The following is a 9,835-nucleotide window of genomic DNA, read 5'->3' as shown; positions in this document are numbered from 1 at the left end:
AGAGAGAGAGAGAGTCCCGGGCGACGGCAGCGCGCACGTGGATATTACACCACCACATCGAAAAGGGGACTTCGGCGGGGGTTGGTGGCGTACGTGGGGGTGTGTTTGGTGGTTGCATAGGGCGCACTAACTAATACACATACACAGATACGTACAGCTCCCTCTGTGGTGTTGGTTTATATTAATAAAATATGGATGCAACTTCCGGTTTTGAAATTATTGGCGCAGTGAAAAATGCACACACACACACATGGAGCACAGAGTTCACATGTGAGAGAAAGAGAAAGATTTATATACATATATATATATATATATATATAAAGGGAGAAAATGAGTGAGGTTATGTATATTGGGGGAAGGAACTGGGGATGGTGGTGCTGCAAGGATGGATAATTACACACAAACATACACCCACTCACCCCCGCAACAAATACACACACACCCACATGTACATATGAAACTAGGGTTGAGGGATGTGTGTGTGTGTGTATGGATGGTTGCATATATGTGTATACATACACGAAGGGATGATGATGATGAGGCGAGGGCGAGGTGAAAACCGGAGGGAAAAAAAAGGGTTTTTCATATGTGTATTCATGGGGGCAAGGCGGCGGGTGGAGGACGAGGAGGGTTAGTGTGTGTGTGTGTTAGACTCGAACCAGGAAGAAGGAAAAGGACACAAGGGTGTGCGAGTTGAAAAGGGACACAAAACAACGAACGATGAGGAAAGAGAGAGAGAGATGAGAGAAAGAGCTTACATAGATACTTGCACATATAAAAAGTATTGATTCTTCTTTTTTAAACCTCGAATATTCAGGTTTTCCTCCTCCTCCTTCCAATCCACAAAATATTATATATTTGTACGTGTGTATACAAATAAAAACCATTCATTGGACATCACCTAAAACAAACAAACAAATTAGATTGAGATCAAATGAGAAAGTCTTCAAAACAATAAATTAACTTAAAATGTTTGCTAATACAACAACTACAAACTACAACAACAACAAAAAAACATTAATTAATTCTAGAGAATTAATAGTCAATTTTATGTAGCTTAAAGACAAGAAAATAACTATAATCAATGATAAATTACTTCTTCTGCAAAATAAAAAAAAAAACTGGATGAGGAAAAGCAGGAAACAAAGAGGGTTTTATATAAAAAAAAAGCAGATGATGAAGAATACGAAATGAAAAGGAAGAATCGATTAAATTATTTCAGCAAGTTTAAGCACTAATGAAATGTAATTATGCAAAGATGAAAAAAATGAACGAGGGGAGAAGCGAGAGAACTAATGAACGTCTTTAACACAACTGTTGCCTTTTCCTCCATTGAGAGAGTTCACTTACTTAAGCTAAAACGTTTATCGATTGCAGCAACCCTCGTAAATACCTGATGTTCGATGATTACAATGATGATGATGGCAGAAGGACTGGACATTATGTATGTAAAGGACGCAAAGAAGACGAAAGAAGAGGTGCATCTTTCGCACGCAATTAACTTATGTTTTTTTTTTCTTGCATAACAATATCGTCGTTATCGAAGAAGATGATTGGTGAGCGGAAGAGGAACAGAAGCTAGTGGAAACAAACAGCAAAAAAAAAAAGTTAGTGGTCTGGGACAAAAACGAAAGGAAACAAAAGCGCAACAACTACACCGACCGAATGATGTGACAGATGTCAAAGGCCCCGAAGATAGGTTAAAGGGATACGAACGAACGAAATGCAGTAAAGTATTGGAGTGCGCTGGAAGGAGAAAGAGTTAGTCGGTATGAATAAAGATCACGAGGATGGCGAGAGGAGAGGAAGAGCGAATTAATGGGTTTTTTGGAGGCGTTCCAAGGATTGTAGTATTATAATACACATGAATATGCCGCATGAATGAAATTCGCACTTTGTGTATTACATGTAATTGTAATGTAACGAGCGGAAGGAAGGAAGGAAGGAAGGAAATAACACTTTGGATATATTAACATAAATTCGGCACTTTGTTTTTTTTCCCTCTTAACATACGAATCACAGCAAATATTTTAACATAATAAACGACGATGCATTACAATTGCGCATTTAACGTTAATCCCATAGATAAATCAACGTATAGACAAATCTAGTGGACTAAAACGAGATCTGTCAACTTCGAAAGAATTTGATATTAGCAAAATGGGCGTTTTACAAATTAAACCTAACCTAACCTAACTTAACAAAAGTTCTCTAGCAATGATATTATCATAACTGAACATAAATATGAAGTGTAAAGAATAGGGGTGGATGTAGGAAATTACAACAAATGTTTAATTAGTTTTGATGAATTAATAATTGATAAAAATAATTATATTATGGTTCAAACATTCCAATTAAGAAAAAAATAAAAATTTTAATGAAGATTTAACATTTCTTCAGTACAATCATAACAGCAACCAACGTTCATTCAACACATTGACGACGTCAATACATTTCTTATACATATTTTAATAAATCTTGAAGCAATTTAGAACATACTTTCCAAATTAACTTGCAAAACATATTTGAAATTTTCATTCAATGCTACTTGCCGCTTCTCAACTCCCAAGTAAGCAAAATTCCAATATTTCTTTTCATTTCCGCTGATTTACACTGATGGGCTTTCAAGACTGCTGATGTTTTCTAGTTTTGAATTTTGAACCATAATGATAGGTTCATCTATCATAATTTTCAGTTAAAAATTATTTATAAAGAAAAAAAAATGTATCATTGGAATCTATATTTTAATCGACATGAATAGGTATTAGAAATTTGTTCTAAATGGTTATTTTCATCATCAGTAGCACTAACGCTCATCTCTTCTGAAGAACTTATGGTTTCTTCCGAAACTATCATCATTTTCATTGTAATTCATATTTATTATCAAAATAGATATTTACTTAAAGCTGAAAACAACAATTGCTAAACCTTATTCGTGTATGTACAGGGTGCGGCAGAAATAACTCCCACATTTCAAACGTATGAAATGGTAGAAAGACTCAATGTATATTTTTTGTTTCTACGGTAGAACACTAAATTTTAGAGAAATTTCAAAAAATAAGATTTTTTTTCTTACCAATATCTAACAATATCTTCGCTTCGATTGCTTAGAAGCTGAGCAGCTGCAAATAGAATTTAATGAAAATTTCAAGTGTTTCTCACAATTCTTATAGATTGCTTCAATATCATTAAAGTAAGCAAAAATTTAAACGTTTAAATGTTATAATTGACGTAAGACATTTGACGTTTCACTCAGTCCATAGGCGTCCACGTAAAAAAATCTGGGAATAGGCAACCCAAATAGCGCCGTCCTTGACGTGTCAAAATCGAAATACTTTTGCAAATACATTCAAACTCATATCAATTGGGATCAAGTACGAACAATAGGAAGTGGTGGGACAAGTGGTGGTATCTCAATTGATGTCTCTGCTCTAGACATTTCGTTTTAATCACAAACGGTTGGTATAATTTGGATGTCTCTATAAAGAGAGAAGAAGAATTTTCGTTTGAATTCGAATAAATTCGGTGTCATTCGGAACCTTACAAATTTTTATTTTCTTGGTAGTGTGCTGGTGGTAGTATTTTTTTTTTTTAATTTGTTATTAACAATTGAAAAAAAAAACTTTGATTTGCAAAATTAAATATTTCAAAGTTTAATATTTACACCAATTTTCGAAGATTGTAGACAAACAGTAGCAAAAGTAAGTAATATTTGTAGATATATATATAATTAGGTAGATATATTTATATTAGTATGGTCATAATCTGTTGCGTCAAAGGATGTGTTACAAAACAGGTATAAATACACACTGCGCATGCGTGTGTAAAATATTTATTTTCTTAACGTTGGCAGAAAGCAGTCAACATGCGTTTAAATTTGCGAATTCATTATCAAGTTACTGTGGTTGGTCCGCCATTTTGCATGTCAATTTTTGTTTGTCAAAAAAAAATTGGTTTTAATTGCTCACCTTTAATTGCCCCCAAATCTAATTGGATCGATGATGTAACAAATCAGAGATTGTGGTTTTCTTGATCAGCAAGAGAATTCTCTGGATTCGGTCGAGTTGCACAACAATTTTGAACGTACAAAAACGGGAACGCACGCCGACGCATTGACAACTGAGCGAAGACGATTCAAGTGATACCAACTCATGTTTAAATTAAAAAAAAAAAAATTGATGATAAAATAGAAACTCCCTCTTGTGGCTTAATTGAAAATCAGAGTCAAATGAACATAATCAAAGATTAATTAATAATTACTTTTATCTCAATATTTCAATTGACATATTGTTAATAGAACAATAAATTTGCAGAAAGTTCATTAAATAAACAAATGAGGATTTGAAATATGAAGGGTGTCCCAAAATTAACGCAAGATTTGAATTTGCCGCCATTCGTGCAGTTAAGTGTTGGAAACCCAACAAAAAAAAAACAATTTGACACTTTACTGCAAATTCAAATCTTGCGTTAATTTTGGGACACCCTTTATATTAACTAACTCATGTCTTCAAGCAAACTTTTAACTCTTTAATACATATTTAGTATGTATTAATCGAAGAGTTTTTATTTCAATTATTTTCTTAAAAAAACTAACTTTGATGTTAATTAAAGTTAAGATTATTGCGAACTTAATGAGAGTATTTATGTTTAACGAGTAATTAAATATGAAATCACTAATTGGCTTGTACTAACGCAAGATTTGAATTTGCCGCAATAAAGTGTTGGAAACCCAACAAAAAAAAAACAATTTGACACTTTACTGCAGAAAGAGCGGCAAATTCAAATCTTGCGTTAATTTTGGGACACCCTTTATATTAATTAACTCATGTCTTCAAGCAAACTTTTAACTCTTTAATACATATTTTGTGATATTGCTGTATCAGTCGAAGAGTTTTTATTTCAATTATTTTCTTAAAAAACTAACTTTGATGTTAATTCAAGTTAAGATTATTGCGAACTTAATGAGAGTATTTATGTTTAACGAGTAATTAAACATGAAATCACTAATTGGCTTGTATTAACGCAAGATTTGAATTTGCCGCAGTAAAGTGTTGGAAACCCAACAAAAAAAAAACAATTTGACACTTTACTGCAGAAAGAGCGGCAAATTCAAATCTTGCGTTAATTTTGGGACACCCTTTAAATTAATTAACTAATGTCTTCAAGCAAACTTTTAACTCTACATATTTAGTATGTATTAGTCGAAGAGTTTTTATTTCAATTATTTTCTTAAAAAAACTAACTTTGATGTTAATTAAAGTTAAGATTATTGCGAACTTAATGAGAGTATTTATGTTTAACGAGTAATTAAATATGAAATCACTAATTGGCTTGTATTAAAGCAAGATTTGAATTTGCCGCAGTAAAGTGTTGGAAACCCAACAAAAAAAAAAACAATTTGACACTTTACTGCAGAAAGAGCGGCAAATTCAAATCTTGCGTTAATTTTGGGACACCCTTTATATTAATTAACGCATGTTTTCAAGCAAACTTTTAACTCTTTAATACATATTTAGTATGTATTAGTCGAAGCGTTTTTATTTCAATTATTTTCTTAAAAAAAACTAACTTTGATGTTAATTAAAGTTAAGATTATTGCGAACTTAATGAGAGTATTTATGTTTAACGAGTAATTAAATATGAAATGATTAAAAGTGTCTTCACTAAGTGAAAAATGATTTAAATATATTGTAGGTAAAACTTAAATCTTGAAAATCTAATTGGAAATAACTAAGATTTCCATCCGGATTTAACCAAGTGAACGAGTTAGTGATGAACGAGTCGAAGTCAGTAGACCGTGTCTGGTTTTTAACGAAGCGGTGTAGTGATGGTAACCACTAATATTATTGAAACAAAAGAGCAGTAATTATAATTCGCATTTAAATTTGGACGGCGTTGAAAACAAATGAAGAGGACAAGGAAAGAATTGCATCTGTTTGAATGGGTTAAAGAAGGATAGAGAGAGAGAAAGAAGATTGTGCCACTTTACGTTGGGGCAGGTCGTGGATCCTTCCAACCGAAAATATATATGCAACAAGCAAAAAAAAAATCGTCCTCTTTCTCTTCTCAACATCTTCTTTATTGTTGTTGTTGTTGTGGGTCAATGCCACGCACACATCGTCCACACTACATCATCATCATCATCGTTCGCACACACGAACAAGACAAAAACACAACGTCTTTCCATCTGTCTCTCTCTTACACTCATCAGCAACAGTTCACCTTCTCTCTTTCTATCACAATATATCTATATATCTATATATATTGAAGCGATGATGCATTTTCGTTCCTTCTTTTCGTTTCGTTCATTTCTTTTCGTTCTGTTTTGGCCATCGACCTCGACGATTCATTGAACTCGGCGAAGCCTAATTCGTTCGCATGCCGCCACCAACATCACTACCATCGTCCGTCCGTCCATCCATTTCCCGTAATTACAACGAAATGTATATCAAGAGTGCGTTTCATTTCGTTTCGTTCCGATTCGCCAGGTGCTTGCCATTCGCCACCAATAATATACACACTACGCCAAACCTGTTGTATCCATGGCAACGTTGTCAAACATTGAACCCTGAAACAAAACCAAACACCCCCCACCACGCCCTTACAGCAGCGAATAATAAGAAAACAAAAGCGTGCCGCATTTGTCCCCCGATTACCTGATTTAATTGATGCCAAAACTCCAAAAAAAAAAAAGCGCGATGTCTTTACATTTCTTTGTCTTTGAAGAAAAAAGTATGGTTAAAGTTGAAATAATGAAAAATTTGATGGGCGATGCAAAAATACATTTCATGTTGAATCTTGAAAAATAAAAGCGATAGAATAAAGTGTGAATATGCATATGAAAGCTAAATAAATAAGCTTTAATATGATTGTAATTGCATGATTGTGTTGACTGTAGTTATTTGACAATGAGTTGAAAGAAAAACATGTTTATTAGAAATGTGACACAGTGTGTTGTCAAACATTGAACCCTGAAACAAAACCAAACACGCCGCCTTTACAGCAGCGAATAATAAGAAAACAAAAGCGTGCCGCATTTGTCCCGTTTACCTGATTTAATTGATGCCAAGACTCCAAAAAATAAAAAAAGCGCGATGTCTTTACATTTCTTTGTCTTTGATGAAAAAAGTATGGTTAAAGTTGAAATAATGAAAAATTTGATGGGGGATTCAAAAATACATTTCATGTAAAATCTTGAAAAATAAAACCGATAGAATAAAGTATGAATATACATATGAAAGCTAAATAAATAAGCTTTAATATGATTGTAATTGCATGATTGCGTTGACTGTAGTTACTTGACAATGCGTTGTCAAAAGTTGAAAAAAAAAACATGTTTATTAGAAATGTGACACAGTGTGTTGTCAAACATTGAACCCTGAAACAAAACCAAATAGCAAATAACAAGAAAACAAAAGCGTGCTGCACTTGTCCCCCGATTGCCTGATTTAATTGGTGGCGAAACTCCAAAAAAAAAAAAAAAAAGCACGATGTCTTTACATTTCTTTGTCTTTGAAGAAAAAAGTATGGTTAAAGTTGAAATAATGAAAAATTTGATGGGCGATGCAAAAATACATTTCATGTTAAATCTTGAAAAATAAAAGCGATAGAATAAAGTGTGAATATGCATATGAAAGCTAAATGAATAAGCTTTAATATGATTGTAATTGAATGATTGCGTTGACTGTAGTTACTTGACAATGCGTTGCCAAAAGTTGAAAAAAAAAACCATGTTTATTAGAAATGTGACACAGTGTGTTGTCAAACATTGAACCCTGAAACAAAACCAAATAGCAAATAATAAGAAAACAAAAGCGTGCCGCACTTGTCCCGATTGCCTGATTTAATTGATGCCAAAACTCCAAAAAAAAAAAAAAAACGCAATGTCTTTACATTTCTTTGTCTTTGAAGAAAAAAGTATGGTTATAGTTGAAATAATGAAAAATTTGATGGGGGGATGCAAAAATACATTTCATGTTAAATCTTGAAAAATAAAAGCGATAGAATAAAGTATGAATATGCATATGAAAGCTAAATGAATAAGCTTTAATATGATTGTAATTGCATCATTGTGTTGACTGTAGTTACTTGACAATGCGTTTCCAAAAAAACATGTTTATTAGAAATGTGACACAGTGTGTATTGAAATGGGTTTAATTGGAAATAATAATAATAAAAAAAAAGTTTGCGACGTAAGCTGTGGAAAAAAGAAGGAAGCGTAGGAGGGTTGAATATCGAGCATTGACCGAGTTTGAAATGCAAGAAAAATAGGGGGGGTTCAAAGAGTGCGTCGGTACTGGTTAAAGCGAGATGAGTATAGGTGAAAGTGCGTGTAAAAGAGAGAGAGAGAGAGAGAGAGAGATTTAAAAGCGTGGAGAAAGAAATAAATACCCTCTTTTGCTTTCCTCATATATATACACACATACATACATATCATACGCGAGGTAATTCAAAACGCAAAAACTTTCCAGGTATTAATTAAATTAAAGCCCTCGAGGGGCGCAGGGGATTTGAGGTGTGAGGAGGGAGAGAGGAGGGTTGCGTTACATTCGAGTACGTAGGTGGCTTTGCACGTGATGCAGGAAGGAAACGGAATAAAAGGAAAACTCGCCCCCAACGACGCAAACACGAAAAACTAATTTAAACGATCGCATAATAATTCCGATTACGTTATTTCAATATTAGAATGTTGTTTAAAATATTTGATACGTTAACTTTGCAAAACCAAATGTCCCTAAAAAATGTTAATGACATTTTATTGTTGCGTTGGTAATATGTATACACCAAAATTAAGTGTCAAACTTTGTGTGTGTGTGTGTGCGGTGACCATTTAATCTCGGATGCGTTTCGGGTTGTTTGACTTTCGCGCTCGTAATTGACGTTTTTGGGCTGATTTTCTCTTTGTCCTCGAATCTGGCGTTTGGTTAACGTAAGCAAATAATTGGCGGCTTCCGATCGTATTGGATTCCAACACCAACATCACCCCCGAAACCACCCCTAAAACATGCCCCTTTGATGTTCGATGCCGGCATTCAGCGCTCCGCCACTTGATGCAACAACCCAAACAACAAGAAACAAACACGGAATTAACGCAACTCTACGTGCTTGTCTGTGTGTATATAGAGAGGATGTGTGTGTATATATGCAAACACACATACACATATAGAGAAACTGGGGGTGGTGGTGGTGGTGGGATTGGGCCTGCAGCGTTGGGATGGCAACAAGTGTTTGGGGCTTTTCGGGGAAAAGCTCACGTGATTTGCGGATTTGCGTAACAACGAATTCGTTTGTTTGACGCGCTCGGGGAAAGTTCAGAGGTTGTTTCTCCAAAGACTTCTTCGATCACGCACGTGAGTATAAGTGTGTACACACTTATACTCACAGTACGAAAGCCGCTTATTGAGTTATATTCGCTATTGATTCCGGTGCGCGAAGTACACGTACATTTTACGATCGATTTCCTCAAGCCGCTTTACATAATTAATTGATTCCACATATATTATACAAAGTGCGCACACTCGCAACATCTTCATACGCACTTATACAAATACTCAAACTTTGATCGACGATTACTCAAAAATCATAGCTAATATTAAATATTAACATTAGATCGTTCGATTCTACAAAACTTTAACTTTAAATTCCTTACTCAATCTCTAATATATCTGCAATAGTTTTCGAGAAATACCTAAAAATGTACACTTTTGCACAACAAATTTTTAATCCGTCCTTTACAGTTTTCTCGAAATTCAAGCAAACTTTGATCGACGATTACTCAAAAACCATAGCTAATACTAAATATTAACATTAGATCATTCGATTCTACACAACTTTA

This window comes from Nicrophorus vespilloides, unplaced genomic scaffold (genome assembly GCF_001412225.1).
Source record: "Nicrophorus vespilloides isolate i.1.1-1 unplaced genomic scaffold, Nicve_v1.0, whole genome shotgun sequence".
NCBI lineage: Eukaryota > Metazoa > Arthropoda > Insecta > Coleoptera > Silphidae > Nicrophorus > Nicrophorus vespilloides.
The sequence above is the reverse complement of the archived record's forward strand: the minus strand, read 5'-3'. Positions refer to the sequence as shown.